This window comes from Gigantopelta aegis, unplaced genomic scaffold (genome assembly GCF_016097555.1).
Source record: "Gigantopelta aegis isolate Gae_Host unplaced genomic scaffold, Gae_host_genome ctg4215_pilon_pilon:::debris, whole genome shotgun sequence".
Classification (NCBI taxonomy): domain Eukaryota; kingdom Metazoa; phylum Mollusca; class Gastropoda; order Neomphalida; family Peltospiridae; genus Gigantopelta; species Gigantopelta aegis.
In genome coordinates, this window is record NW_024533741.1 from 1 (window position 1) to 5,404 (window position 5,404).

The 5,404-nt window shown below is 39.4% G+C and overlaps 1 long non-coding RNA gene across 1 annotated transcript; it reads left to right on the forward strand.

Moving 5' to 3' along the window:
- Positions 1-162: 162 nt before the first annotated feature.
- Positions 163-4,369, forward strand: LOC121392634. The gene is made up of 4 exons (XR_005960524.1): positions 163-522; positions 1,194-1,304; positions 2,982-3,091; positions 3,948-4,369. It is a non-coding gene; the product is annotated as an uncharacterized LOC121392634 (long non-coding RNA).
- The last annotated feature ends 1,035 nt before the right edge of the window (positions 4,370-5,404 follow it).

Here is a 5,404-nt window from a genome sequence, read left to right on the forward strand (position 1 = left end):
GCAATATATGTTCGCATTTGAGTTGCTTGGAATATGCACTAGGTTTGTCCTAGCGGTGTGACAGATGGCTGCACACATGACACTCCCACCACCGAATCTGTTGACTAATTGGCCCGTGCTTAAAAGAACTTAAAGTCTAGACTTTAATAAAGTCCAGACTTTAACGTGATGCTATTTGAATGGCGTTGCCATGACGTTAAAGTCTGGATTTTATTAAAGTCTAGACTTTAAGGTTTATAAGCACGGGATCTGGTACACAGTTAGCTGCATAACGTTCATTACGTCGCTTGTATACCCTCACTCTTCCGTCGGCTTGACGAAGCATGAATCGGTAGTCATCGCTAAAGGCAACTCTTCTCCATTGTTGAACACGTCATAACCTGCATCGTCAGCACCAAAGAAGCCGTTGTTGACACGATGTTCCTGTGTTAGTATTCTTCTTCTAGCAGACCTTCTTGGTCGAATACCAGCTCCACGTAGACGGGTTTTTTATAGTTTGATCGGAAATCCTACGCTGTCCAGGTATGGCGTTTGCTGTAGAGGAAGCTGTTAAGAGTCCAAGCCGTAAATAAATGCAGTAACCGTATGTACTTGTCTTACGTCACTGGTCGTCAGACGTGGTCTACCGGATCTGGGACTATCACGTGATGTTTCACTTTGCTGGTATCTCGATATGGTGCTCTGTTTCACATTCAGTATCTTGTATGACGTCATATTTGCGTACACAAAACTGGAATAAATAAATGATTTTCCGAATATTCCTGTAGGATTGCATTCGCCATTCGACCTGAGCAAGATAAAGCCAATATCTTAAGACAGTAACCAGTTATTTCCTATGTGCAGTGGCAACTGAGTTTTGGACACTTCTCAGGTCCGTAGCCAGGATTTTGAGAGGAAGGGTGTGTGTGTGTGTGTGTGTGTGTGTGTAGTAGTAGTAGTAGTAGTAGTAGTAGTAGTAGTAGTAGTAGTAGTAGTAGTAGTAGTAGTAGTAGTAGTAGTAGTAGTAGTAGTAGTAGTAGTAGTAGTAGTAGTACAACTACTACTATCATCATCGTTATTACTACTATTATTATTAGTGTTGCTGTTGTTGTTATTATTATTGTTGTTGTTAACATTATTATTAACAGTATTATCTTCATCATCATCATCATCAATTATCATCATTCTTCTTTTTCTTATTATTATTACGAAAGATTTAATGGCTGCTGTGAACGGCGCTTGTAACAGACCCGTCGCAGAAGCGTGCGCCACAAAACTTATGGCTGATTTTCAAGCTGCTGGAAACAACACAGCTAAAGGTGCACGTAAGTATTGTACAATACAATACAATACAATGCAATACAATTCAATACAATACAATGAAATGCAATAGAATGCAATGCAATAGAATACAATACAATACAATACAATACAAATCAATACAATACAATACAGTACAGTACAATACAATACAATACAATACAATACAAATATCGTGACTACATTGCGATTATCAGCGGTTAACTGAACATTTTCGATGGACGATTGGTTACGTGTGTGGTCTAGGAACTGCGGGTAATTCGATGCTTAAAGTTCGAGTCCCAGACAATTTGTGAGGCCAAAATGGATTTTTGTAACCTGTGTCCGTACGTTTGTATCTTTGCATGTGCTAGTCAATCTTAAAATATATAGATATTCACAGAATCATAAATCTATACATACTTGTCAGTACCAGATTTACTCACGACTTCATCTTCGTTAACACCGGCTACGTGTAGCGTCAGATTATACATGTAGTTATCTTCCCATTTGGTTGTCCAAAATCCGGAAATTTGTCCGCGCAAGTAGTATGTTGACTGTGATTATTTCATGGCAAACAGCTATGATGTGGCAACTATTTGACTGAAGTGACAGGAGAGAGCATGTAGTTTGTAAACATGTGTAACTTGTTGACATTGAAGACCTGTTTGTGGTAATTCCGGCCCATGCAAAAGTTGTGCTTTTTGTGTAGAATGGGTGTACTCCGCCCTGGTTTAGAGGGTGTCTTTGTTTACACCAATATCCTGGGAGAAAAAGCTGGACAACAGGGATTGTCCTTGTCAGGGTATGTGTCCTCCAGGCAGTCAAATGTGCATATAAAAATCCATGGGCCTGCTGATATTAATAAAAATGGTATAGCCACTAAGGCTATATAGACACATATAGCGAAATTAATTGTGATCTGAGGCCTGATTCATATCAGCTGCTAATTGAATGTTCTTTTTCTATAACGTCTCGGTAGCCGTGTGGTTACTTTGGTAGTCGGGGAACTGCGGGCCTATGGTTCGAGTCCCATTAACGGCATGAGAGACAATTTGTGAAGTTAAAATGGACGTCTATCCTAGGTGTCCATGCGTATATATATATATATATATATATATATATATATATATATATATATATATGTGTGTATGTGTTAGCCAAACTGGACATACATACACTATATAGATATGCATACATATTTAACTACTTGCCAGTGGCAGGTTTGCTCACTGTTTCATGCACGTAATTACACGCGGGATCGACCGTGTAGCGTATAGGTGCCATGCATATGGTTCGGTTTTAACGAGAATTATATTTTAAGAATGGCTCGGTAGTCGAAAGCGTATCTTGGCAAGTCTGCAAGGTGCGGGCAATTCGGTGTCACCGGTTCGAGTCCCAGCAACGACATCAGGCAATATGTGAAGCCAGAGCGGACCCATTTATCCCCTGCGTCAGTGCATTAATAATGATATATGCATTACAGTCAAACCCGACATACACACAATATATAGATATCAATACATCAATACATATCTACACAAAACAGACACAGATACTCGTATATAATACATACATACGATAAACTGGTCCACGCATACATACGAGTGTATGTACATACAAACCATATTCGCACACTACAAACATGTATTCTTTTCTAAACCATTTGATTTGATGTCCTGTTCATATCGAATCTTTGACAGAGCCATGCAGATGTTCTTCGCACGTATGAAGCCGACAGGTTGTGAAAATATACCGAAATGTAGGCTACTGAACGCAAAGTTTAAAGCAACGCTTCAAAAATACGGTTGTAGTAAGTATTAGTTATCAATTGACAGTTACTATTGTACACAATGGCAGGTCGTAGCCTAGTATTAAAACACTCGCTTGGCAGTACATACCACGGCCTGAGCAACTGGCTGTTTTATCATTCTCTCTCTCTCTCTCTCTGTCTCTCTCTCTCTCTCTCTCTCTCTCTCTCTCTCTCTCTCTCTCTCTCTCTCTCTGTGTGTGTGTGTCTGTGTGTCCCTCTCTCCCTCTCGCACCCTCTCTCTCTCTCCTCTCTCTCTTTCTCTGTCTGTCTGTCTGTCTCGCTCTCGCCCCTCTCTCTATTTCTGTCTGTCCCTCTCTCTTTCTCTGTCCCTCTCTCCTTCTTTCTTCCTCTCTCTCTCTTTGTCTCTCTCTCTCTCTACATCTCTCTTTCTCTGTGTGTGTGTGTCTCTCTCTTTCTTTTTCCCTCTGTCTCGGTCTCTCTCTCTGTCTCTCTCTATGTCTCTCTCTTTCTTCCTCTCTCTCTTCCTCTCTCTCTTTGTCTCTATCTTTCTTTTTTCTCTTTGTCCCTGTCTCTGTCTGTCCGTCTCTCTATCGCTGTTTGTCTGTCTCTCTGTTGCTGTCTGTCTGTCTGTCTGTCTCTCTCTCTCTCTCTCTCTCTCTCTCTCTCTCTCTCTCTCTCTCTCTCTCTCTCTCTCTCTCTCTCTCTCTCTCTCTCTCTCTCTCTCTCTCTCTCTCTCTCTCTCTCTCTCTCTCTCTCTCTCTCTCTCTCTCTCTCTCTCTCTCTCTCAGCTGCACTGAAACCAAATGTGGCGATATCAACTTTCGTGTGTGCGTAATTATATTTTATTTTCCATTTATAATATGATTAATATGTCTTTTGTAATTTTTATTTACAGGTAAGAGTGAAACGGAGTGTGTTGCTTTAATTACTTTTATACATATTGTTGTAGCGTGTATGATGTAATATGATATTTTTGGTTCGGTTTCAAGTGTTTAGCCTAAGGAATATGTATTAAGTCACACATTATCACATCATCATCTTGAATCATAGCTCTTAACATCAGCACTTGCCTTTCTTTTCTGCGTTTTTCTCATTGTTTTAATAGCCCATGTTTTCCAAGCTATTTTAGAGTTACAAAATTGTAAAACCATCGTAGTCTATGACGTCACTATAGCATTATCGTTAATTCTTGGAAGAATTCTAAAGTTAGTATTCGTTATTATCCGATATTTTATTTGTGTTTCATTTAATTCATGTTAGCTTATGTTCGTGCTTATATCCAATTAAGGTTCAAGCACGCTGTCCTGGGCACACCCCTCAATTATCTGGGCTGTCTGTCCAGAACAGTGGGTTAGTTGTTAGTGGTTAGTGAGGTATTGAGCCCGTAAGAACTCGCTCTGGGTTGGAGCCGGTAGCGGGCTGCGAACCCTATACCTACCAGCCTGTAGTCCGATGGCTTAACCACTGCACTACCGAGGCCGGTTTGTGTTTCATATCTACGGTATAATCGTCATGTTGGTGCTTAAATATGTAATATTATATAATCGTGAGTTAGAATATGGGGAATCTAGCTATCTAGCTATATAGATAGATAGATAGCTACCTGTTTGTCTATTAGTATCGATCTGTCTTTATTTATCCCGATTCTCCAGCCAGTGCAACACGACTGGTACATCAAAGGCTATGTTGTCTATGGGATGGTGCATATAAAATATCCCTTGCTGCTAATCGAAAAGAGTAGCCCATGAAGTGGCGACAGCGGGTTTCCTCTTTCAATATCTGTGTGGTCCTTAACCATATGTCCGACGCCATAAAACCGTAAATGAAATGTATTGAGTGCGTCGTTAAATAAAACATGTCCTTCCTGTATTTATTCCGAAGCCATATAACTGTAAGTAAAAATGTGTCGAGTGCGTCGTTAAATAAAACATTTCCTTTTTATTTATATACTTACTTGTTTTTACTTTGAAAGACGCTATAAGATTGACAGAAACAATAATAAAAGAAATACCTGAACTTTGTTCTTTAAATCATACTTTCGTTTTTTGTTTGTTTGATGTTTTAGGTGTGTGTCACGGGGATCCTATAATACCCGTAACTGGATAAAACACGATTATCCAAATATCTCTCCTAACTGTATATCTATTAGATCTCTCTGTATCGGGCAGTCCAATACCCGAGTGGCTCGGCTCTAGGTATATCAGAGATACGATCTTATATAAAGTATATATATATAGCACGTTAGTTCACTAGAAAACACAACAAAACACAATACACTTTGTAATCTGTATTAACCTTAAGCTGATAAATATATTTGCCGCAGTTAATTAATTAACAACAACAATAATAATA